Source organism: Rhinatrema bivittatum, chromosome 1 (assembly GCF_901001135.1).
Source record: "Rhinatrema bivittatum chromosome 1, aRhiBiv1.1, whole genome shotgun sequence".
NCBI classification, from domain to species: domain Eukaryota; kingdom Metazoa; phylum Chordata; class Amphibia; order Gymnophiona; family Rhinatrematidae; genus Rhinatrema; species Rhinatrema bivittatum.
The window spans coordinates 716437127-716464786 of record NC_042615.1 but is presented as its reverse complement, the minus strand read 5'-3'; positions in this window follow the sequence as shown (position 1 = coordinate 716464786).

Below are 27660 nucleotides of genomic sequence, written 5' to 3'. Positions count from 1 at the left end.
GTGCAAGGGTATTAGGCACCCTAGGCAAACCTTACAGTCTGGTGCCCCCTCCCATTACACAATTTTAAATTATGCATTTATAACATATTTTACATGATAAATGACATTCTGAGGTAAAATTAATATACAAATTGTTGTGATAATTTCATGCACTGTTGTGACGCCAACAAGAAAACTTTGCATCTTGGAATTCATATGGCATCATACCTATTAAGATATATTTCGGCATGGTACTCCCGTTTCAACACAATATTATCTGCCAACATTCAAAGAATAACAACCCTACCTATGAAAAAGAATATCAAAAATATTACACCAGTATCTAAAATATCAATACACCTCCTATCAGGAAAACAGAACAGGCTAAGCTGCTACAGATCCCTACAGAGAAACCACATGCTAAAAGAATGCTTCATCTCAGTCTTTGCATGCAGAACACAAACCCTCACCAAATACAGAATAAAGCCACATAAAGTATAAATAGAAATGTGCAGACAAAAACTGAACTATAAAACGCATCACGCCAGACTCTATACAGTGTAACAATGGAAAAACAAAAATTTCACCATTCCTCGTGAAACAAATCAATAAAATCAAGATATATAAATCATTAATCATAATTATAAAATCATACTAATAAAATAATTTCAAAACAGCTGATGAATAGAATATCCAATAAAGAATCATGCAAATTTTGAAAGCTTTACCAAACACCAATAAAATATTTCAAACAGCAGACACATCACATACTACCCAATAATTAAAATGGTAGTCAATCAAGAAAAATGAACTTAAAAAGCCACCTTTACTTACCCTCTCCAGCAGTTCTCCTACTCCTTTCCCTTGCAGGCCATACCAGAAGCAGCAGTAGCTGCTGAAGCGGTCCTCACAGACCTCTTCCTTAGGGACCACAACCAGTCTCTTCTCTCTCTCACACACACATACCAGTCACACCCTCAGGACCAGTTTTTATCTCTCACACACCAATCTCTCCCCAACCAGTCTTTCACTCCCTCTCTCTCACACACACACACACACACACCAGTCATCTCCCTGATCAGCCTTTCTCACACATACACACGTCACCTCTCTGGTCAGTCTCTCTCAATTACACATGCTCTCACTCTCTCTTACTTACACACAGGCTTTCAATCACACACATGCTCTATTTCACTTACAAACAGGCTCAATCACACACATGCCCTCTCTCACAGCCACAAGCCAGCCAAAAACATGCTCCATCTCTCTCGCACACACACATTGACGCACAGAAGCACCCTCCCTGACACACATATACACCACACACACATACAGAAGCACCCTCCCTGTCTCACATACACATTACACTCTCACAGAAGCACCTTGCTTTCAGACTTGCAACATTTTTCACTTTTACTAAAAGTGAAAGTGATGCTCCCAAACGTTAAATAAGAAAACCTCATTCCTATCAAAAGGCGAAATGACACCCTTCCTTCAGGTTCTGTCCTCCCAAGGGACAGCCACCCACACAGTACAGCTTCTCCTGTTTTACGCTTCCAGGCAATAAAGCAAGTGTCTTTCCTCAAACTATCAGTCGTATGGTTATTCATGTGGGAGATATGGAACAGAAAGGCATCCTTAGTCGGCTTCCCTTTTAAATGGGAAGATTCCAGTCTTAGTCATTTAAAAATATACATTTTCTAAAGGCTTAAAAAAAAAAAAAAAAAAAAAAAGCAAAACCATTTCAGATTCTATTCTAGTCTTCATGCTTAAATTATGCTTAAAAAAAACAAAACCAAACCCCACCTGGCATCAGTATCTTAAATTTGTGATTTTGCTGAGATGAACATTTTAAATACTTTAATTTTTTTTTTTTGCTTTAGTATTTGTCTCTACCCACTTTAAGTTAAATTTTATTTTCCAGAAGGGGGATGCTTAAAATTTAGTAATTTTATCTTTCATCCAACTTTTCAAAAGTTCAGGTATATTTATTATAATATTTCATTTTTTTAAACTAGCAGATTCCTTTCTCACATACACATACACTCACAAAAAGAAGATCGGCGCCAAGACTTAGGGGGTGCTGTGGCAGGCAGGCAGCCAGCCCTCGACTTGCCCTGCCGCCCCGCCAGTGCCACCCTCCTGACGCCCCCCTAGTGGTCCAGCGGAGGTCCCGGGAGCAACCTGCCGCTCCCGGGGCCTTGGCTGCCTCTAAGCAAAATGGCGCCGGTGGCCTTCAGCCCCTACCATTTGACAGGGGCTACCGGTGCCATTGGTTGACCCCTGTCACATGATAGGGGCTGAAGGTAACCGACGCCATTTTACTTAGTGGCAGCCGAGGCCAGAGAGCGGCAGATCGCTCCCGGGACCTCCGCTGGACCACTAGGGGGGTGTCGGGAGGGTGAAACCCGGGGAGAGGAAGGGCGAGTCGGGAGCTGGCTGCCTGCCGTAGCGCCCCCTAAATCTCGGTGCTTGGTCTCCATCTAGGCGAGTCGAAGGCTGGCAGAATTTTGAAAGGGCACTTTTTGCCCTTTCAAAATTCTGCTGCCTGCCGCAGCGCCCTCTAGGCGCCCTAGGCACAGGCCTAGCTTGCCTAGTGGTTCCGCCGGCCCTGGTTAGAGGAAGCATAGTGGAGCCATAGAAAACAAAGAGACCAGCAGTAGCTGGAATGTCTTGAATTGATGGGATCCTATGACACAAGTCAAAGAAGTATGAAGAACTATAACCTCTCTAGTTCTTTAAAATAAGGTCTAAACATTCATTTACATATACCTTAAAATGTTTCTGATGAATAAAACTACATAATTAACTACCCATTTTTAATTTAAAACTAACAGTAATTCAACACAATCATTTTCTCAAATGCTGTGAGGAAGTGTCTTGACCCTTGGCAATAATACTTTTTTCTGTCCTTTTTGAGGACAATTTTCAGAGCAATTTACCCAGATAAACAGAAATTGGCTGAAATTTGTCCCTCTTCAGAGTGGCTTTCACAGCACGTATACTTTTAGCTGCATTAAAATGTGGCATTTCCAGGGGTGTGCAAAGGTCAGGGGATTAAACAACGTGTATACACTGACATTTCCAACGGCATGTGCCCTCTTGCACCGCTCATCAGCCACCCACACAAATTGGTGCATACCTACATGGGCACTTTTAATGCTCATACTTTGCAGGCAGTTGTCAAAAGGAAATTACCTGGGTAGCCCTTGTATACACACACACACACACATATATCTTGTAGCTAATTTTCAAGCTGTCCACATACACATGGAATGCTATGGACAATTCATATTTGTTCTCTCTGGAAGCAATTTTCAAACAGTTGGCCTGGATACAAAGACCTCGTACCCGATTCATAAAAAGGAAATTACACACACAGCTTTCCTTTTGAAAAAATATCCATGGGTACAATTCGACCTGCAGATTGTGCATCTGCTTTCTCCATAGGCATGTTTTGGAACACGCACAATCTGTACATGTTTCTTAACCCTGCCCGAAAGACGCTCCTGGGAACTCCTCCCTTACAATCATACATATGTTGTGAAAAAATGTGTGTTCTTTTACAAGCACTGAGGAGAGCAGATTTCTAGCAGGGCCATTTGGGCATTCTAATCCTCTAACACTGTGAAGTTTGTCCTCCCTATGTATGCTGTCAATGGCAAAACCTGAACCCCATTCCTCACTCTCTCACTCTCACCAGGGACACTCCCTCCCCACTCCTGTGCTCTTTTCTGAATGATTCTAGGCATTAAAATGAACCCATGAAAGTGATTTGCATTTTACATTCTCAGAAGTCTGGAAGAGCCAGATCATATATAGAGAAGTTGGTCTGGATTTGGATTTTAGATTTTATTACTTGCCTTTCCGAAGCCGAGTTCAAAGCAAGTGGCAGTTAGGTACGGTCTGTATTTCCTGCCTCAGAAGGATTACATTCTAACTTTGTACCTGAGGTAATAGTTAGTGAAATGACTTGCCCAAGGTCACAAGGGGTGAGCATAGGAGAGGTGAGATCGGAACTCTGGTAAGATGACATTCAGTGTCTAGTTTAGGCATCCATATTCAGCAGAATTTAGGTCCCTTAATAAGGCTTATTTTTTGTATTTTAAAAGGAACATTCTATGGGCCATATACACTAAGCAATTTCCTCAGAGAAAGAAACTGAGAAAAGCCTTAGTAGATTTGGCCCTATACATTCTCACTCACATTTGAGCACTCTTCTAAGCACATTTATAGACAGAGGGAAGGCTATGATTAAGTAAAGTGGTTGAAAACATTTTAGTGTTTAAATTATTAATCATAAAGCACCATGCTACTTTATTACAATATATCTCGAGGGTTTGATCCAAGTCACAATCCCAACACAGGTTACAATTATGGAGTGTCTAAGAAAGGCATAGAGATAATTCTAGGAAGTAACTAACATTAAGTTTTTTCAGCACAAAAAGATATTGCATGACAACTCTGGAAAGGAAGAGAAAATATTCCATGAATTTTAGAAATACTGAGGTCCATATTGAGTTGTGGGCGGTAAACCTACCTGGATACCTTACACTGTACATTCAGTGGCAGAGCCACGTCAATCAATCTCCTGAAACAAACCCAAAGTTATACAAATACGTTTATCCAGATAACTTTAGAATGACCTCTTGGCCTGACTAAAGTTATCTGGATAACTATGAATATGTGATGGCTGAGTTAGCTGGATTGCTTTGACCTACCCAAAAATGCCCCTGGCTTAGCACTTCATTTGGATAAAGTTTACTGGAATAAGAACATAAGAACATGCCATAGTGGGTCAGACCAAGGGTCCATCAAGCCCAGCATCCTGTTTCCAGCAGAGGCCAATCCAGGCCATAAGAACCTGGCAAGTACCCAAACACTAAGGGCCGGATTTTACAAATGTGAGCGAACGCGTACTTTTTTTCGCGCAACAGGCGCGAACAAGAGTACGTGGGATTTTAATAGATACTCGCGTAGCCGTGCGTATCCATTAAAATCCGGGGTCGGCGCACGTAAGGCTGCCCAAAATCAGCAGCCTGCGCGCGCCAAGCCGCGCAGCCTGCCTCCATTCCCTCCAAGGCCGCTCCGAAATCAGAGCGGCCTCGGAGGGAACTTTCCTTCCACCCCCCCGCACCTTCCCTTCCCTTACCTAATCCACCCCCCGGCCCTATCTAACCCCCCCCTACCTTTGTCGGCAAAGTTACGTGTGCCGGCAGCCCCGCTCCGTGTTCCGGTCCCAGGGGCTGGTCTGGAGGCCGCGGCCACGCCCCCGGAACACCCCCGGGCCGAAACCACGCCCGCGTCGCCGCCCCCAAAATGCCACGTCACTCCGGGCACGCCCCCACGACACGCCCCTTTTACAAAGCCCCGGGACTTACGCGAGTCCCAGGGCTCTGCGCGCGTAAATCCGGCTGGATTTACGCGTGCAGGGCATTTAAAATCCGCCCCTAAGTCTATTCCATGTTACTGTTGCTAATAGTAGCAGTGGCTATTTTCTAATTCAACTTAATTAATAGCAGGTAATGGACTTCTCCTCCAAGAACTTATCCAATCCTTTTTTAAACACAGCTATACTAATTGCACTAATGAATAATTACTTCAGTTAGAGGGGCAGGAATTTAAACTTCAGGAGTTGTCTGGGTAACTCAAAAGTTACCTGGACAAACTCTTTTGAATATGGACCTGATAGGAACAAGCTTCTGATTTTGAAATTTAAATAAAATAAACTATGACTATAAGGGTATTATTTTCATAAGAATTTAATATAACATATTGAAGGGAGAAACCCTTTTAAAAATAAGCCCCAGTGCATCAAATTCCTAAAGCAGGATATAAGTGAAATGTTCATAAATGGCAGTGAGAAAGCAATATTGTTTGCTAGGGATGTGCAATCGTTTTTCCCGAATTAGGCAATGTCAACAAAATTGCCTAGTTCGGAATGGTTCAGGAGAACCGAAAAACGATTGAATTTTTTCCGAAATTTCAGAAAAAATTCATTTTCGGGTTAGTGCATACTAACTCCCGATAGTGCATGCTAACTCCTGATAGTGCGCACTAACCCGATAATCAGGGCCCCCGAAAAAAAACCCCCAAACCACAGAAAAACGAAATTCCCGCGGGGAGGCCCCGAAACGAAGCCCGACACAAAAGTTTTACCCGAAGCCCATCTCTAATGTTTGCAGAGTTTAGCAGCTTTAGTGATGTTGCAGAGGCAGTATAAGGGAGATTGAAGTTCTCTATTCTACATTTAGAAAAACACTTTTGATTGCTGTGTCTGCTTTCAGTCACATATATTTAAACCCAGAAGGTGGTGGTGGGTTTGGGTTAGCTATGGGGATCATTTTCTCTTCCCAAGATTAGAGAATCCTGTAGAGGGTGGATATGCTTCATGTGGCTTCTGTAGGGTTGATATGAATTGTGCCAGGTACCAAGTGATGGTAGTGGATTCGTATCTATGACATAATGGGGTGAATTCTCAAAGACATATGCAGGGGTTGTGCATGTAGAACTGACATAAGTACCTTCTATACACTGCCAGTTAATTTTTGGAAGGGAGGAGTATGAGGGAGCATGTAAGGAACTCCCTCAGCATACCTTAAAGGACCGGGTACAGATAGCTGTACCGGCCCTTCTTAAGTCCCAACTCAGCAAGCGATTCAGGGATAAAGTTGAGCACTGCAAGTGGGGATGAGAGACCAGGGCCAGAGAGATGAGGGAGGACCAGAGAAAGAGATAGAAGCCACAAGAATACAAACTTAAGTTACAATTGGTTTGCTGAAGTGCTCAAACCAGTTGTTTTGTTTATTATTTAACAATAAAGATACTTACAAAGATTATAGCCAGAGTCCAACATGGAGTCTGTTCTCTGGCTAGTCCTGACTGCTCGGCATCACATATAGTGGTAGCAGTGGGATTGCTTGCCTAAGCAGGGAGCACAGGCAAAGCCCACAGCCACAGCAGGAAAAAAACAAAAAAAACTACAAAGTTTTTTTCTCTCTTTCTCCTGGGACCTCCAAGTTTCACCCTCCCAACTGAACCTACAACAGGCTAAGGGGGGTAGCTCTGCCTGTGCAGTCAGGGGTCAATTGGTGATTCAGGGTCGAAAAGGCCAGCAGGGTTTTTTGGTTTTTTTTTTTTATGGGGGGCGGGGTTCTCACTTGCCTGTCCAGAGAGATAACCAGTGGGGAAGTGGCTCGGAAAGCAGACAAGGTAGAGCAAGTGATTCAGATCCTTGCTACAGGGCAGCAACAATTGCAAAACACCATACAAACTCAGCTTGACCAGCAGCAGGCACTGCAAGAACAACTTCTGCAGCAAAACACAGTCGGGCCGATACAGTCGGAGTGCACTGTTAACCTGCCATTGGACGCGCGTTTTCCCTTACCCCTTATTCAGTAAGGGGCGGAAAACGCGCATCCAACCCGCCAAACCTAATAGCGCCCTCAACATGCAAATGCATGTTGATGGTCCTATTAGGTATTCCCGCACGATTCGGAAAACAAAATGTACAGCCAAGCCGCACATTTTACTTTCAGAAATTAGCGCCTACCCAAAGGTAGGCGCTAATTTCTTCAGGCCCCGGGAAAGTGCACAGAAAAGCAGTAAAAACTGCTTTTCTGTGCATCCTTCGACTTAATATGGCGATATTAAGTCGGAGGTCCCGAAGGGTAAAAAAAGTTTAAAAAAAATTTTTTTGAAGTCGGCAGGCGGCTGTCGGGTCGAAAACTGGACGCTCAATTTTGCCGGCGTCCGGTTTCCGAGCCCGTGGCTGTCAGCAGGCTTGAGAACTGACGCTGGCAAAATTGAGCGTTGGCTGTCAAACCCGCTGACAGCCGCTGCTCCGGGCCAAAAGGAGGCGCTGGGACGCGCTAGTGTCCCTAGCACCTCCTTTTGCCCATTTCTACCACCGGACGTTCACCCGCTCTCCCGCGGATCTTACTGAATCGGCCCGAGTGATTGCTCAGGTGGCACAGGCCATGCAGATCGCTCTGTCTAGTTTAACCCAGGCAAATCCATTACCTCACATCCTGTTAAAATAAAGGGAAGGTGAGGCCACGGCGATCTTTCTGAGAAATGTTGAGAGGACCATCCACTTTTCGGCTTGGTCTGAAGCCAATTGGTATACGTACTTGGCTATCTTACTTACAGCAGAAGCCAAGTGGCTTTCCAAGCAGCCAACTCAGATGAGATGGCTACCTATGCAGAAGTCAAGGCCGCTATCCTGGAGAGAGCTGGGTAAATCTCAGAAACACACCAGCAGCAGCTCTGGCAGGGATTCCTGTGGCCTGGGGAGAGCCCCCGAAGTCTGTTTCATAGCCTGAAGGATGCCAGCTGGAAGTGGCTACAGCCGAAGGCAAAGACTGGCTTCGAAGGAGTCTGACAGGTGATTCTGGAATAATTCTTAGATGGACTTGACCAGTCTAGGTGAAATTAGGTCTGCTGACATACAGGACCCGCGTTGGAAAGAGCTTTAGAAATGGCAGGCACCTTCCACCAGGCGCAGTTAATGCCCAATGTGGTAAGGAGGCTAGAAAGACAACCTGCACAAACTTCCTAGCGAAACACAAAGAATCTTAAATAAGCATGAGATGGAAAACCATAATAATTCAATGAGGATTAGATTTATTTATTTATTTATTTATTTATTAGATGTACACATATTTTCAATTTTTTGTTGACTAAATTGCAGCTCACAATTTTTTAGAAATTTAGTAGGATATCAATTAACTCCCCAGATTAAAAAGGCAGGTTGTAATCTGGTTTGACTCATGCACACTGATCGTTTTTAAGTTGCAGATTGTAAGCGATACCTTCTTATTGGACTAACTTGTATGTCTGACTAACTTTCTAAAGCTGCAGTTCTCTCATCTGGTCAAAACATAATAAGTACATTAATACCAAGGATAATTTAGAAACATTTTCTTTCTTTTTTGGGGGGTGGGGGTGTTGCATTGTTTGGGTTTCAGTTCATTTAAAGGCAAATTTTCAAAAGTTGTGGGTGTAAAAAACAGCACATAGCATACATACGCAAAGTTTCGCAAACCAGTGTCCGCAAGTGCATTGACACAGGTAAAATGGGGAGGGCCAACATTTACATGAGTACGTTGCTATTTTATAAGCAATTTATGCACATAAATTTGGTACCTTACTTGCATATATTTGCTCTTGCTCAATGTCTGGAGTTAGTGAAAAAAAATGACTGGAGTTTTAGTGACATGGGGGGAACTTCAAGCTGCAGAGGAGCTGCAGATGGGCTGGGCAAACTGGTCGACTGATGGTAAAACTGATGTTAGAAAGCCCCCTGACTCACCAGTGGCGTAGCCACGGGTGGGACTGGGTGGGCAGGTGCCCACCCAACTTAGACCCAGGCCCACCCAATTTGTACCGGAACTGCAAGGCTGTCGCGGGATCCCATCCCCGCGACAGCGAACAAGAGAACCCACACCTCGCGCGCCATCACTGCACACATGGGGAAGCGCTGCTGCGGCCGTATGGCCAACCGGTCTTCCTGTTCAGGGGGGGGGGGAGCGGAAGTGCCGCACGCAGCTTCCGCTTCCTCCCCCAATGCAGGAAGATCAGCTGGCCTCTCCTGCTGCCACCCGTTCTCCTGCTATCTTCGGGCCAAACGGCCCGCCAAACTTCCTGTTTGGGGGTGGGGGAGCGGAAGCACCGCGCACAGGTTCCGCTTTCTCCCCCAGAGCAGGAAGATCAGCTGCCTCTCCTGCTGCCACCGGACTCCTGCTATCTTCGGGCGTCGGGCCATATGGCCCGCCGATCTTCCTGCTTGGGGGGGGGGGGGGAGGGACGAAGCGGACGTTGTGCGCTGCGCTTCCGCTCCCCCCCCCCCCGACAGGAAGTTCGGTGGGCAGTACGGCCCGACGCCCGAAGATAGCAGGAGTCCGGTGGCAGCAGGAGAGGCCCCTGATCTTCCTGCTCTGGGGGAGAAAGCGGAAGCTGTGCACGTGCTTGAATGTGTATGTGTGGATGAGAATGGGAGTGTGTGTGTGTGTGGGTGAAAACTGGAGCCTGGGTGTGTATGTGGGTGAGAATGGAAGCTTGAAGATGTGGGTGAATGGGAGCTCAAATGTGTGTATGTGTGGTTGAGAATGGGAGCCTGGGTTTGTGGGTGGTTGAGAATGGGAGCTTGAATATGTGGATAAGAATGGGTGCTTGAATGTGTGTATGTGTGGGTGAGAATAGGACCTTAAATGTGTATATGTATGGATGAGAATGGGAGCTTGAATATGTGTGGGTGAGACCGGGAGCATGGGTGTGTGGGTGAGACTGGGAGCATGGGTTTGTGGGTGAGAATGGGAGTCTGGGTTTATGTGTGTGGGTGAGAATGGGTGCCTGGATGTGCGTCTGTGTGTGCATAAGAATATAAGCCTGGGGAGGGGTGAGAAAGTGAGAACTTGTATGTGTGTCTGCAGAGAATGTGAGCTTGTGGGGGGGGGGGGAGAGCAAGTGAGAGTGACAGCTTGAGTGTGTGAGAGGGAGTCTGTGAGAGAAAGCGTGTATGTGTGTGTGTGTGTGTGTGTGTGTGTGTGGAAGGGAAGAAGACAGTAATAGAAGAAAGACACTGAAAAGGAATTAGGAAATGAGCTATAAGGGAAAAAATGGGAAAAAGAGACCAGGACCAACTGATTAGAAAAATACAAAGATCAGACAACAAAGGTAAAAATATATATCTATATTTTGAGATGTTAGCAATTTAAATATAAGCAACACAACCGCTCTCTCAAAATTTATGGACAGGTAGGAGCCGTGTATAAAATCGTAATAATAAGAAGGCTAAAGTACCACAAATCACCGTGAATTATGTTTGTATCATTAAGTAAACCTCATACTTAGGCGTAGATGTGAATGCTATGCTGCATAATTTGGCATTATTTATCAGTAAAAAAACAACTAGTAGACCTGCATGCCTACAGCCCACCCATGTTAACCTTGTGCCCACCCAAAAAATCAATTCTGGCTACGCCACTGTGACTCACACGTGTAAAAGCTGATTTACAGGGGTAAATGCATCTAAATAACGTGGGTAAAATTTGAAGTAAAACTGTGCAGGTATATCATTTGTGCACAGTTATCCGGCTACGAAGCAGCAGGTGCAACTAAGCCGGATAAAGCCTGAAAAGCTCTTCCTGTCCATCTAAGTTGTGCTTTCTAGACTTACCTGGCTAAGTGTTACTACTTATCTGGATAAGTCAAAACTCGTGAGGCTTGCGGATTTTATATACCCGAGCATGTTTGCACGCATATGTCCTTGTATTTTATAACCTGCGCAAATTGTTTATAAATACAGTAGCAACTTTGCAAGCGCCCATAGACATGCATAAACGGGCACATGCATGGCTTTTTAAAATTGCTACAATAGTGTTTTACATTTACATGTGTAACTCCTTTTAAAATTATCCTTTTAATGTTCATTTCAGCTTGTTTCATTTACTGAACCAAAAGAAACATTGCCTTAGAAAAACGAAAACGATAACGTTGCCCGAATATTCAAGAAAAATCACAGGTTGATTTACAATAGTGGTGCAGGTTAAAAGGTGAGGGGAAAAAAGGGAGGAAGAGGAAGTGATGTGCTAGCAAGTGATGAGAAGAGTGATAGAGACAGTAGGATTGTGTCTGGAAATGTGTGAAGAAACCGATGTCCCTGCAGGCAGAGCAAATTTCAAAAGTTAAATTGACTGTCTGAAAATTGCTCATCCCTTTGTGGATAAAAGTGAAAGTAGTTTTGCATTTTCTAAATTATTTTCCAAGAAACATGAAAATGTAAATGTAACATAATATTGAAGCAATTTTCAAAAGCCCATTTACTCACTTTAAGTGCACTTAATGTTCGAACAAACTAATTGAGAATTCAATAGCATAATCTGTAGCAATTTTCAAAAGAACCAACAGAAAAAATCAGGTGCAAATCTCTGCTTTTTTCCCCCTGTGAATTTTTAAATGCCTGCTTGTAGTTCCCCCTTTGAAAACTGGTGCAAAAACCATGGGTAAAATTATGCGTGGACCTTGTACCTGTGCTGGCAGATTTTAAAATTAGCCTTCTGAGTTCTTTGATGTCTGTTTTGTTAATTTTGAATGTCTTTTGTTCTTCCATAGGGTCTAGAATTTCCTCATCATGTTCTGATTGTAACACACCTTGCTGTTCTTTGTGATAACACTTGGATGGGGGAACATTTCTCTAGGCCAGACCACAGCTTCCACGGCATTAAGGCTAAATGAGTACTTCAGAACTATCCAAGAACTTAAGACGTTCACAGGGCAATTTTCAGTAGCCCACCTTGGTGCACAATCCATGGGTACTTTTCTACTCCCAGACCTGGCACATCAACAAAAGGTCCCTATGGATTGTGCACCTCCTTTCTCTGTGGGTGGAGGGGGGGGGGGGGGGGGGACAGGCATGCAAATTTGAAAATACCATGCTGTGACTGTGCTTTACTCCCCTGACCAATTCTGCCACCAGGAATGTCCCTTTGTAATGCAGCTAAAAGTGGGAACATTGAAAAGCCAACAGGCACTTTTTAGCCACTTGAGGAGGGCATTGTTCTCAAAGTAACCTATTATCTGGATACATTGAATATTGTCTTTCTTAAATTAAAATCAACAGATAATGAGAGTTTGCCCACACAGGTGCAAACCCTGCAGGTAATTTTTTAATGGCACAGCTTGCAAAAGCAATTAAAGCAAAACTCTGCAGGAAGTTAGCTTTTATTACTGCCCTGAGAAAATATATCCGCAGTGGCTTGCACCTGCTTTATCTGGCCAAAACAATGTGCATAGTTTTAAAAATCCCAAGCTATACCTGCTCGCTGGTGCTAACCTCCGCCTTCAAGAACACCTCTAAACAAGGCAGATAAAATTACGGGTGTGCTTGAAAAATGCTTACTGTACCATAATGTAACACCTTGAGTTATCAATGAAAAAGGCATGCGCTAAATACACAATTTTAAAAAAGTATGTGTAATTTGCCCCACGTTGAGGCTTTTCAGAGTCCATTTTTCATGTACAATGCAGTTTTGCCAGTAGAAATGGCTTTGCGCTCTCCAGGACTTAAGAATATTGGTTTCCTCACCCATTACCAGCCATAATCCAACTGTTTCTCTGTCAGTCTTCTCATCATTCTACTAAAAAAAAAAAATCAATTTTTTTCTTCCTTCCCTTCACACCATCCTTGTAATTTAACCTGCAATTTGCGTGTGTAATCAGGCCACCTCATGCTTTGCACTGGGCTTCTCAGTGTACTTTGATCTCATGAAAGGAGTATAGCTCTCAAAAGCTCGTCAGAAATGTATTAAGTTTATGCATGAAAAATGTATCAGCTACAACTTGTCACTGACCTTTATTTCTATGTATCCAAGTGGACTATCAGCACCCATACTGGGTTTTTTTTTTTGGTTTTTTTTTTTTTTACTATGTTACTGATTCACATCTTCCTTACATAGATGAGAAAATAATCCCACAACAAAGTCTTTACAGGTAAAATGAACGTGTATCCAGCATTTTATTAGAGTACCTGTTTCACAATATGGATTTTATTCCAGCCTGGCCTGGTCCAGTAATGCCTGCTATGCTTCTTTGGTGGTTTGCTTAAAGAAGATGGGTGATCCAAAATCAGATTCCCACCAGACACTGGCAGCAATTCTGAATAGCCTACTGTCGGGCCGATACAGTAAGGTGCGGTAGAAAGAGGTGTGTTAGTCCTCGGCGCACCCGTGTTTGCCGCACGCACAGTTCGGATCACCTACCGCTCGATACAGTATTTAAATGGCATGCAAATGCAAGCCGCGACCAACCCGCGTCCAACGCGCGTCCATGAAGCGCAATCCATTTTACTGTATAGGCACTATACAGCGCCTATACAGTATCCTGGGTGCGCTGGTACCTGTCATTTCAAATGTCATTTCAAATGCGGCCCCCGCCGGTGAAGATGGATGAACGCACGCCCGTAGTGCACGGGCGCTCGTCAGCAAAGGCGCATGAACGGGCGTGCGAGACGTCACGGCGTACATTCATACGCTTTCGCTGACTTGGGCGCCCGTCGGTGCTCAAGCCAGCGAAAGCGTATGAACGTACGCCGTGACGTCACGCACGCCCGTTCATGCGCCTTTGCTGACGAGCGCCCGTGCACTACGGGCGTGCATTCATCGATCTTCGCCGGCGGGGGCCGCTGGAAGCCGCTTTCGCCGCCGGCTGCCCCCGGGAGGCAGGGGAGCCGCGGTGCCCGCCTCCAGAGGAGGGCAGAGAGGACTGTAAGAAAAAGTAAGTTAACTTTTGTTACACTTTATTTACAATATTTTAATAGCATGTCGAGTCACTTTCCGCCCTGCGCCTTGCTTCGCGAGGAGGGGAGAGAGGACTGGGGCTGCCCCGGAGACCGGCGGCCAGGGCAGGTGAGCGGGGGCTGGGGGAAAGTTTGCCGCCTACCCTTACCCGTGCCTCTAACGCAGGGGTAAGGGTAGGCGGTAATTTAGCAGGTTAAAGACGCGGCTAAACTGCAGGTTAAAAAGGCGATAGTCGGGGCGCACGTTACTGAATGGGAGGGAATAGCTAATCCGATCGTTTACATATCATATACATGCCGCAGGCGGAAAGGGTTACCCATTGATTTAAAGAAGCGGTAAGGATGGGTTAAAAGGGATAGTGAATCGCGGGTTGGACTTACGCGGCCAAATTGTGAGTAAACAGCGGGTTAGAAACGGGGTAACTGCGGCCGCTCTTTACTGTATCAGCCCGATTGTTTGAAATATACACAAGTACTTTGAATACCTATTACTTGACAGACTTGTTTCCCTTTGTAAATTAGCAGCCACAAAATATGTATGCTAAAAGCACCTATATACTGTATACTTGTTATTTGTGCAGAGGATTGGGCAAGGGCAAAATAATACACATGCATTTGAAAATCAAATGCACACGTGCTGTTTCACTTCCTTGACCTAATTATGCGCACAGGAATGCCTCCTTGTAGGGATGTACAGCCTCAAACATTTGTTTGATATCTTGGTTTGTTTCGTGGCTATCTCAATTCATTTCATTAGTTTTGGAATGAACAAAAATATGTGTTTCTTCATTTTTCATTGAAGTCAATGGAGATAGGCCCCATTGACTTCACTGTAAAAGAAAAACAGAGGCTGGGTTCAATTCCGGGGACCAGCCAAGCCCGGGTCCTGGTTGCCAAGGCCTGGGCCTGGACCTTAGGCATAGGCCCGCACCAAGACCCAGCCACAATCTGGGTTCCCAGTCGATAAGGCCCAGGCCTTGGCTGAGCCTATAGCCAAGGCCTGGCTGAGGCCAGATCCCTGGAACTTGATAATGGGACCAAGCCTGAGAGAGTTTCCTGGTTACCAAAGCCCAAATCTAGGCTTGAGACCATGGCCTGGGTCCAACTTCAGAGCCTGGCTTTGGCTACATCCCGGTCATTGAGTCCCAGGTCCAGGGCCTAGACTCGGACTCAATGCTAGAGTACAGCTGAGGGTGGCTCCCGCTGCCGTAGTCTAGGCCAGGTCTCAGCCAAGATCATGCCCCAGGATCAGGAGTAGGCCTTCCAACAGCTTTTATGGATCCTGTGACTGGAGGATATGCCACAATGAAGTTGCTATAGCAGCTTCCTTCAGGGCAGGTGGTGCCATTTTGTTGTAAGGCTGTGTATGCCCTAGAGAAAGGTGCAGACGTAACATCGCTGCAGTGTGTCCTCTGGGTGGAGAATGTCATTTGTAGTCACCAGATCCAGAAAATAAGATGTCAGAAGGCTTACTTGCAGGACTTGGGCCTGGGCCTAGCTTAGGCCCATGCACCAGTGATGGACTCTTCTTAGCTAGGCAACTGGCATTGGACCCAAAAGTCAATAAAATAAGAATTTCAAAATTTTTGTTTTGTTTTTAAATGAAAATGAAATATATTTCATAATGTTTTTCATTTTGTTTAAGAACAAATACATACCTCTACTTAAAATGAACTACGTTGTTAGAACTACCATTGTAATCAATCTAACAGATGTGTAAACTGGCAGCCACATGAAGAGAGAACAAAGTGAGTTACTCACTTATTTCCACAATTTATACCTTCTTTTCTTCATATTAAGTTGATGCAAATCATTCTAAGTGGATTACCATATAAAATATATTGTTTGGGTGTTTGAATCCGGATTATAGAACACATTGACCTGGATCAAATGAGTTGGCTTTTTATGATTAAAATATCTTGGGAGCTTGAACCTGGATCTTTGAACACATTAGTTTTCTTTGTGGTGTTTGATGAACTGGCTGGAACACATTTGGGTGTTACCTTCTGGTTTACAAAATCATTATCTATTATTACCATTCTTTTTTTACTAGTAGAATTTTTGAAGATTTGTTTTTTTGGAAAAAAACATTCTGATATTAATCATTCCTTCTTTTATCACATGGTGTGAATGAACCTTTTCCCTGAAACACTTTTTGTAGACATTATTGTGCTATTTGATGGAAAGGGTATACATTTGTGCAATTTGAATGTTTTAGTTTTAATTGAATGTATGTGGGGGTGTGTGTGTGTGAATGTATAGTTTTGAGGGTGGTTTTTATGGGGGTAATTATTTCTTGGACTGATAGATTTTCTTAGTTTTTTGTTGGTATATGATAATTTATGTGATATATTTGTAGATCTGGTATGAATAAATCTTTGTATTGATTTTTCTAATCATTTGTGTGTAAATTTATATGCATTTACCTTATTTTTGTTTGGTTTGTACAAAAGATACACCACTGAAATAATAAATAGGACAAACTTAGAAAGCAACTTAAACAATTTTTAACAAATATATTAATCAAAACATTCCTCAAAGAGGATCATAAGGGAAGGAGAAAGCAATCTAGGTACCTTCAGCAAAGGCCTGAAAGAAGTAAAAAGCCTTCAGCTTCCTTCTGAAAACTCTGTAAGCTGCTTCTTCGGGGACCCTCCTTCACATACCATCCCCTCAGCTCAAACCTGTTGGGGCAAGCATCTCTACTTACCCTGGATTCCTTCCAGGGAAGTGACTTATCTCCCCAGTATGCTTCTTCTGGCCTCTTGCCATTTAAATTTGGGGAAAGGGCCACAGAATCATACTTTCCCCTTCTCATTAGGGTTACCCTTAGCCAAGTCCCAATTACCAGAACTGTACACTGGGCCCTTTGTCCAGTGCCCACTCATATTCTTTGAGGCACATCCTTACAAGGACTCCTGTATCCATTTGGGTGTTGCTGCAGCCTTTGGAAAACTCTCTGTTCTCCTTCAGAGTTCCCCAGTTGTGGCTTCTATTCCACTTGTTTTATGACTTGTATTTCTTCATTTTTCACTGTTCCAGGTTCCACTTCTTTTCCAATTTTTATCATGGCATCTTCTGACTCCTCTGGGCGCCTCTGTTCCCAAGCTTTATCACAGCATATTACAATTCCTCTGTGCTGTTGCCATTTGTACTGCCTCCCTTTGGTTTCTGCAGTGTCTCTGTCTTGCCTTTTATTTCAGCGCCTCCATTGGCAGCACACTCCTCTGCTTCCTGGTGCCTTAATCCTCTCTCTGGCCTTATCTATGGCAGGCTGGTAGTTTTTGCAATTCCTTCTTTAACTTGGTGTGATCTCTGGCAAGTTGCCTCAGCTTGATCTCCATTTGGGCTATCTGTGCCGCAATCCCTTGTAACTCAGCCATCAAAGATAACAATTTACTTCTCTACTTTGCCTGAATTTCAGGGAGTGGGTTCTCTGGCTTCACTACCTTGGTTGGCATTTCTGGCTGCCTTACTTCTTTCTTTGTCTTGGACAGGCTCTGGTTCTCCCTCCTCTTTGTGCTCAGGAGGGATAAATTGCTACCATATAGAAATACATAGTGGCCGTAATTTATTTCTCTTCTTTAAGAGACACGTCCTGGCAGACAAAATTTTCTTTTCAGGGCCACGCCCTATTCAAACATCATCAAGCAAACTGACCTCTCTCTTTTTTTTCCTCTCAAATCTCTTTTCAGCAGCACAACACTACACCATTCTCCTTCAGGACAGAAATGTTTCAGAAGCTACCTTCCCCTGAAGGATTTGGAGACAACTTTGCATTTTGACTTACTTGTGCTGTACTGCAGAACAGGCTGGCTTACTTCTAGAGAGCAATACCCTACTCAAACTCTTCCTTTCTTTTTTTTTGAGCAGAAGGAAAGGAAAGAAAAGAAGAAAAAAATCCTGCTTATTAAGCACCAATTCACTGTATAAACCCTTTCTAACCAGGCAGGGCTGACCCTTACCTGCAATAATACTTTTAGACGTGTTATTCCTTAAAGCCCCAAGACACAATTCTCTTTATTCAAATACTTTTTCCAGTTGTTTTGCTTCTGTGCTCTACCTGAGCTACACTCTTTTACTCTTCTCAGGGGGGCAGATTTTAAATGCCCTGCGAGCGTAAATCCGGCCGGATTTATGCACACAGGGCCCTCGCGCGCCTATTTTGCATAGGCCGCCGGCGCGCGCAGAGCCCCGGGATGCGCGTAAGTTCCGGGGCTTTGGAAAAGGGGCGTGTCGGGGGCATGTCCCAAAATGACGTGGCGTTTTGGGGGTGTGACGCAGCGTTGCGGGCCGGCCCGGGGGCGTGGTCGAGGCCTCCGGACCAGCCCCCAGGTCAGGCGATGGCGCGCCAGCAGCCCACTGGCACGCGCAGATTTACGTCTGCTTTTAGCAGGCGTAAATCGTGCAACAAAGGTAAGGGGGGGTTAGATAGGGCCGGGGGGGTGGGTTAAGTAGGGGAAGGGAGGGAAACGTGGGGGGAGGGCGAAGGAAAGTTCCCTCCGAGGCCGCTCCGAAATCGGAGCGGCCTCGGAGGGAACAGGCAGCGCGCGCTGGGCTCGGCGCGAGCAGGTTGCACAAATGTGCACCCCCTTGCGTGCGCCGACCCCGGATTTTATAAGATACGCGCGGCTACGCACGTATCTTATAAAATCCAGCGTACTTTTGTTCGCGCCTGGTGCGCGAACAAAAGTACGCGCTCGCACAAAATTATAAAATCTACCCCAGTGCTTACTAGCACTGCTTCTGAATCCAAATTGCTTCTTTGGTCAGGAATCCAAAAACAAACATTCTCTTTTGTAGGCTTGGGTTTCTACCTCTGGATCACATAGTGCAGAAATCCCCAAATTAAATTAAAATCATAAGTGAAATACGCAAGCAGTCTGTTACATCTTAGAGGACAAAGACACTCTGGACTCTGGTCTTCTTACATAAAACTTTATTCTACACAATCAAATGGTTCAACATAAGCAGCTTGAGATTGGTATAAAAAGTGTTGCTTGCTCAAAAATGCCCACATATGCACTCATGTGGGCTGCAAGAGCAATGCAGATTTAATAAAGCTGCAAATTATGGGCCTGATTTTAAAAAGCATTTACTCGAGTAAAAACCAGGTTTACTGGAGTAAATTCACTTTACTTGAGTAAGTGGGTTTTTGAAAATTGCTACAATATATGCCATTGACTTGTCTATAGGATTTACTCACATAAGTGCACTTTACTTGAGTAAATGGCTTTTGAAAATTGCTACAATAGTAGCTACATTTACGCATGTAACTCCTTTTGAAAATTACCCCCTATGCGCATATAAACCTATGCGCGCCTGAGAAATAAGGGGACAGAAAAGGGGGTGGGGAATGGGTGTTCCAGGGTGGGGAAACACGCACACAAGTCCATATTTTAAAACTGAAAACCACAGTACATATATGCTAGATGGTCTGTGTAACTTTACTGCTGCTCCTTATGAGAAGCAAGTCTGCAGATCTCGAGTTTTAGGGCTTATAGGACAGGGTGAGGGGTCCAGGTCAGCTGGGGAGTGTGCAAGAGGAAGAAACAGAGGGTTCTGAAAACCTTGATACTAAATGGAAAAACTGACTGACTAATTGGAAAACTGGGAATGTGCCTCATGTGGGCATGCTTTACAAAGCATGCGAAAAAGCCCACAGAGTCCAATGGAAGACATGCGTGCTAACTTTGCTCAAGTAACCTCTTAAAATTAGGAGCAGACTTCCATTTGGTTGGAATATTTTAAAACATATGCATGCAAATGCACGTATGGTTTAAAATTCCAGCGTATCTTCGCTTGCATGCCGATAAGAGTGCATATGGGCACGCGTGCATTTGTTTTAAAATTACTGTCCTTATCTTCAGCAATATTCCCATTCAGGACAGAAATGTTTCAGAAGCTGTTTTCTCTCTGGGCTCAAACGTTTATTCCTATTCTCGGGGCGCCATGCACAGAGCTATCTGTTCCTTCAGCTTTTAAGGTGGACCGGGCTGGTCCAGCACTGGTTAAAGCAGGGTTTTCAGGGACACTCCTTCACAAGATGCTATGACAGAGCTTGCCCGCCTGTGCTTTTCCTGCAAGCATTTTTGTTGGAGGACAGCACTAATAACTGTCTCTCTGCAGAGTGTAATGAACATTGAGGGGAATAGTTCTGCAGTAAGTTAAGGTAATATGGGCAATCCCTTCTAAGGGTCTTATTCACCAATGTAACCAGTTTAAATTAACTGACTGAGCTAGAGGGAGCCAGTGCAACTCTCACAGTCTAGGAGTAAGGTGCAGCAGAATTTTGCAATAGCTGAAGTACTCAAAGGATGTTTGGAGGGCCCATATACAGTGAGTTTCAATAATCAATTGTTCTCAACACCAAAGATTGAACATCTATATGAAATTCATCCTTCTTTAGAATACACTTGAGCCTACAAACTAGCCTAAGCATGTAAAATGTAGTTTTCAGTACTGATTTGTTCTGAGGTTTTTTTATTTTTAGATTGGAGTCTACAATTACCTTTCGGTCATGGACCTCAAGCAAGAAAGAGTGTCCAATATCTTTCTCTTTCTTTCTTTATATTCTGCCTTTTCCTAAAGGTATTGTTAATCTGTATTTGGTGAGGTGTCATTGGAACAACTGAGTGACTCATCCAAAGCACCTGAGCATTAAGGGACAAATTATTTTGGTGCATCTGCCTATCCACTGCTTGAGTATAGGTAGTAGATGAAGCTGAAGTGGTGTATAAGCAGCTACCAACAGGTAAAAATAATTGCCTGTCACTGGCATATATTCTAAAATTAATACTGAAAGATGCAATTATTCTGCAGAAGGGTTTTAAATACATATTAAACAGAACAGACAAAAGGCCAGAACCTTGAGACACACCAGAGGAGAAAGATGGGCTTCTAGGAGGATAATACGATCTCCAATCCTCACTTGCTGTGTCCGATTAAGTAAGAAAGATTTAAATCCGCAATAAAACCATCTCCCACACTGAGGAGGCAAAGTCTGTCAAGTAATATGCAGTGACTCAAAGCGTCAAAGGTGGCAGATATGTCAAACAAAACAAAGATGACAGCACCGCCCTCGTCTAACTCATGTACCAGAGTCAAGCAAAGAGACTAATAATGTTTCATTGCTATGCCCTGGACAAAATCCACATTGAAAGGGGTCAAGAATGTTTTTACCATCCAAGAAATCTACGTAAGAACACATTTTTTTTCAAGAAGCTTCCCAAACGTGGAAAGCTTAGAAATTGGCTAGTAACTGGCTGACTCAGATGCCTGAAGCGAGGGGATTTTGAGAGTGGGATGGACCAACGCTCTTTTTAAGAGCCTCAGAAAACATACTTTTGGACAGAGAGGAATTGATTACTTTTGTTAGGGTCTCCGCAAAAACGTGTTTAAAAGGGCAGGTAATATATTTGTGAGGCAGCATGTGAGATGGAAATACTTGTGTTGCTACTCAGACACAATCCTGAATTTCATGTTCAAGGGTAAATTCTATGAAAAGTCAAAATTCTAAAGCATATTTCCTTACATTTGCATATTGAATATTGCAAAATTGTATTTTATTTTATAAAAATAAAGCTGCTTTCTGTTATTTCATGTGTCTCCAGATTATTTAATTTTCGCTTTCCTTTGGGGAAAGGTATCTTAGTGATTGGTGCTTGGAACAGAAGAGAGAATAGGAATAGGGGAGGGGATCAGGTGGATGGGGAGGTGAAAGATAAGGGAATCCTGGAGGATATAGATAGAGAATGGATATTGGGGAGAGGCAAAGGGATAGGAGATAGAGGTGGATGGAGGTGATGGGGATTGAGGATGGGGAGGGAGAATCAGAGCAGATGGACAGAGGGCTGAGGAAAGGAAAGGAAAGGAAAGGGGGATTGTGAAAGGAAGAAAAAATAGATGGGATGATCCAGGATTAGGAGAGGAAGGGAGGGTGGATCCACTCTCTCATACTTCACCCAATATTCCTTTACTTATTCACTCACACACATATACACACCCCACATCCCCTCCAAACCCCTCACTCTAACACACACACAGGTAGACTTTAAAAGCACTGCTTGTGCAAAAACAGCCCCATTCACCCATATGTGGGGCACGAACAAGCAATGCAAATTTTAAGAAGCCAGGAAGTATGTGCGAACATACCTGTGCATGCCTCAAGAATAAGGAAGGAGGCAGAAAAGAGTTGGGGCATAGGCATTCCGGGTTGGGGCCAATACTTACGCACGTAACCCCTGAATTTTGCAAGGCTGAACGTGGCAATGTGTGCCATGTTACCTGTGTAACTTTACTGCTGGTCCTGACATGGCGCATGTCTAGAGATTTTGAACCTGAGTGATCCTGAACACCGGTGGGGGGGAGAGAGAGCACATCTCTGTTAGTGTTATTGTTTGTAAGGTTTTGGGTGGACCCTTGGACACTGTGGCTGCTGGCCACAGGTCAGGCTCAGCTTAGGACACACAACACAGATAGATCTTTTATTAACAGTATTGAGGAGCCACCAGAGGTGGCAGTAGTGAGCAGAGATGAAGCCCGGCTGGGCTTGTAGTCCCTCAGGCTTTGGAACAGTGATCCCACAATGGCTGTGCTGTAGTGAAGAGAAACTGAGATAGTGAGTACAATTAAGTATATGCAGGGTTCTGGAATAGAGCCTCGTTGGTTGAGTACTCACACAGCGGTTTCTCTTGGTAGGAATCACAGGAGCTGGAATAGAGGCAGGCCCTCGAGGAGTGAGTACCTGGTTCCAGGGAAGAGCTCTGAGAGAAGTAGATGGTAACTCACTGATGGTATAGGCAGTGTTAATTTCCAGGCAGAAGTGAAGACCAGGCAGGGAGTCCGGGAATATGGGCCCTCGAGGAGTGAGTACCGGTTCCAGATAGCGACCTGAAAGAGAAGAGAGAGGCCCTCGAGGAGCGGGTATCCCACATAGATTAAGTCCAATAATGGAGAGGCAGAGTAGCTAGGTACGGAGAGCGAATCCCATCCGTAAGGAGTTCCAGTACGAATATCTGACCTTGCTAACTCGATTAGCTAGCAGTAGGGTAGGCTTTTTGTATCCGGGATGCGTGACGTCATCACAGGGGGACGCCCCTTAGGTTCACACCAAAGAAAGTATTTGAAGCAGGGCCACGCGGCGCATGCCCTAAGGCAGCTGGACAGCGTGGCGGGAGGCAGCGCCCAAGCCGGACCGGGGACGCCGGAGAGGATGGCAGGCAGATGCCGCGGCAGCCAAACGTCCGTCAACCGCGGGAGGAGTTGCCAGAGAGGTAAGGAGGGCGGAGTGAACACGTCGGGCAGTGACAGTCGTTACGGTTAGAGAGACAATCCAACAATCTATATCTCTCCCACTGTAAGAGGGGCACTTTCAACTCAGGGTGTTTTGGGGGAGGCAGTGTTACATTGGTCTGCCTAGGGCAGACCCTTGTAACACTGACCCCCCCCCAAAAAAAAAAAAAAAAAAACAACCCACCCTGAGTTGAAAGTGCCCCTCTTACAGTGGGAGATATATAGAGTGCCAGATTGTCTCTCTCTCTCTCTCCCCCTCCCATATGGTCACTTGTGTGAGCACACGCGTAAAGGCTGCACACACAATGTGTGGCAGGGATATTTTAAATAATATGCGTTTACTTGCACACACAATATAAATCTTGTTGTCCTGAGCACATGCTAAGGGATTTCTCTGGTGGAACTGTTTAACTGCATTGCAAAATCTTCATTCTGGCTAAGTATTTTCTGCTTATTTTTACTTCTTTTTGCTTATTGATCTGAAGTTGTGTAGAAGCTTGTGTAGAAAGCTTCTGTGATTATTTACTGCCTGTGTTTTAACTTCTTTCTAGTCTGTTTCATTTTGTGTAGAAGCTTGTGTAGAAAGCTTCTGTTGATTATTTCCTGTCTGCAAAGCTATAAGCTTTTAAACTGGGAAAATCTCTCTAGTTTGGGGTTAGCTGGCACAACAAAAAAACTGGGGCATAAAGACTGTTTTTTTTAAAAAAAGAATTGACCAAAAGGCAAAGACAACAGTCCAGAAGTGACGTAATCTAACTAAATTGGGTGTGGCTCAGACCTGTGCAAGGTAATCAGAGCAAGGAAGGGAGCCATTGTTAGCCATTGTTGTCCTGAGCACATGCTAAGGGATTTCTCTGGTGGAACTGTTTAACTGCATTGCAAAATCTTCATTCTGGCTAAGTATTTTCTGCTTATTTTTACTTCTTTTTGCTTATTGATCTGAAGTTGTGTAGAAGCTTGTGTAGAAAGCTTCTGTGATTATTTACTGCCTGTGTTTTAACTTCTTTCTAGTCTGTTTCATTTTGTGTAGAAGCTTGTGTAGAAAGCTTCTGTTGATTATTTCCTGTCTGCAAAGCTATAAGCTTTTAAACTGGGAAAATCTCTCTAGTTTGGGGTTAGCTGGCACAACAAAAAAACTGGGGCATAAAGACACTTTTTTTAAAAAAAGAATTGACCAAAAGGCAAAGACAACAGTCCAGTAGTGCCCTGCTTTACCCAGCTTGTCCCAGGCTAAACTGTTTGACTCCCTTCCACCCTACCCCTCTACCCACCCACCCCTGGGGCTTGTTTCAAATAAAGACTGCCTAGATTACCATTGGCAGCAAGATAAATTAGTACATTGGTTACAGTCAAGGAAATAAAGTCACAAATTACCAAGATGAGGACTATCCAATGTAACTGCTGTGGAGCCTTTATTCTGAGGGAAAGCATCTGGAAACTTAGAGCTTGCCCAATTTGTGCACAACTCTCTTCCTTGAAAATGGAGCTGACTGTGATTACAGATCAATTAGCTTCAATTAAAAGAATTACACCCACATTGCATTACTCAGAAAATAATTCCCCAATACCACAAACAAACCAGGAGTCAAGAAAAGGAGATCCATTAGGCTCAGGTAGGACCCACAGTCACCCATTCTTGACAGAAGAGCAGCCAACAGGTATACCGCCCCACTCAAACAGGTCATTAGGAAATTCTTTAAAAACCAGGAATACAGTTGGCTCTGGTAGAATTAGACCTGTGATGAGGAGACACACAATGTACCAAATGCAAAAAGAACAACAAGCCTTCTCTAAAATAAAAACTGAAGAAGTTCTTGAGAAAAGCATTGCAGTATTACCAGAAAAGAGAGAGAAAACACAATGCATGCAGTATTTAAAGATCCATAAGCAAAAAAAAAATCTAATTGAGATGGAAAACTCTGTCAACAGTGGCACTACCGCAAAAAGAAATAGTGAAGTGAATAACAAATCTCAACAAATATCTCACAAGGAGTCCAGGAAATGCAATAACCATAAAGAGAGTACCTGGAAGGCTATGACCACAAATGCTCATAGTTTGGGAAATAAAATCCCAGATCTGCAGGCCCTAATGGCTGAGGCAGAATTGGACATTGTTGCTATCACAGAAACATGGTTCACAGAATCTCATGAATGGGATACAACAATACCAGGCTACAACTTGTTAAGGAAGGACAGAGAGGATAGAAAAGGGGGAGGTGTGGCTCTTTATGTCAGAAACAACATCCAAGCAACTGAGCTACAAGGAAGTTGGGGTATTGAAGAAGCTCTATGGGTCGACCTAAAAAACGATGACGGAGCATCCATTTATATTGGAGTGGTTTACAGGCCTCCAAACCAAAAGGAAGAGCTGGACAGAGATCTGGTTAAAGACATCCATAAGATAGGTAAGAAGGGAGAAGTGGTGATCGTGGGTGACTTTAATATGCCAGATGTAGACTGGAAAATCCCATCTGCAGAAACTAAAAATAGTAGAGCGATAGTGGATGCCATGCAAGTATCTTTGTTCAAACAAATAGTGTTGGAACCCACGAGAGAAGGAGCTATACTCGACTTAGTGCTCACTAATGCAGATAATGTCTCAGATGTCCAGGTGGGCGCCCACCTCAGCAGCAGTGATCATCAAACGGTATGGTTTAATATCACTAAAATAATAGGGAAAAGAACCACAAAGACCCGAGTTTTACAGTTCAAAAACACAGACTTTGAGGAAATGGGGAACTACCTAGAGGAAGAACTTAAAGGATGGGAGAACGAGAGAGATGTGGATCAGCAGTGGACCAATCTAAAAGGAGCAATCACCAAGGCAACTGCTCTATATGTTAGAAATGTAAAGAAAAGCAAAAGAAAACTGAAACCTATCTGGTTCTCAATGGAGGTGGCTGACAAAATTAAAGCTAAAAGAACAGCATTCAAGAAATATAAAGGATCCCAAAGGGAGGAGCACAAAGAAGAATATTTGTATCAACTGAGGGAGACAAAGAAATTAATCAAGTTGGCAAAGAGTCAAGCGGAAGAGAGGATTGCCAAGGAGATAAAAAATGGTGACAAAACATTTTTCAGATACATCAGCGAAAAGAGAAAGGTCCAAAGTGGTATAGTGAAATTGAAAGGTGGTAATGATCAATGTGTAGAGAGAGACGAAGAAATGGCAGAAATATTAAACGAATACTTCAGCTCTGTGTTCACTAAAGAAGACCCTGGAGAAGGACCATCTCTAAACAACAAGAAACTGGAGGGAAGGGGAATAGATGAAAATCCTTTTACAGTAGAAAATGTGTGGGAAGAACTAAAGAACCTGAAAGTGGACAAAGCCATGGGGCCTGATGGGATTCATCCAAGGATATTGAGGGAGCTCAGAGATGTTCTGGCGGGTCCGCTGTGTGACCTGTTCAATAGATCCCTAGAAACGGGAGTGGTGCCGAGTGATTGGAGAAGAGCGGTGGTGGTCCCGCTTCACAAGAGTGGGAACAGGGAAGAGGCAGGCAACTACAGACCGGTTAGCCTCACTTCGGTGGTGGGAAAAGTAATGGAGTCACTGCTGAAAGAGAGAATAGTGAACTATCTACAGTCTGGAGAATTGATGGACCAGAGGCAGCATGGATTCACCAGGGGAAGATCCTGTCAGACAAATTTGATCGACTTTTTTGACTGGGTAACCAAGGAATTGGATCAAGGAAGAGCACTAGATGTCATCTACTTGGATTTCAGCAAAGCTTTTGATACGGTTCCGCACAGGAGACTGGTGAATAAAACGAGAAGCTTGGGAGTGAGTGCCGAGGTGGTGACCTGGATTGCAAATTGGTTGACGGACAGAAAACAATGTGTGATGGTAAATGGAGCCTTCTCTGAAGAGAGAGCGGTTTTAAGTGGTGTGCCGCAAGGATCGGTGTTGGGACCGGTCCTGTTCAATATCTTTGTGAGCGACATTGCGGACGGGATAGAAGGTAAGGTTTGTCTTTTTGCGGATGACACTAAGATCTGCAACAGAGTGGACACGCCGGAAGGAGTGGAGAGAATGAGACGGGATCTAAGGAAACTGGAAGAGTGGTTGAAGATATGGCAGCTGAGAT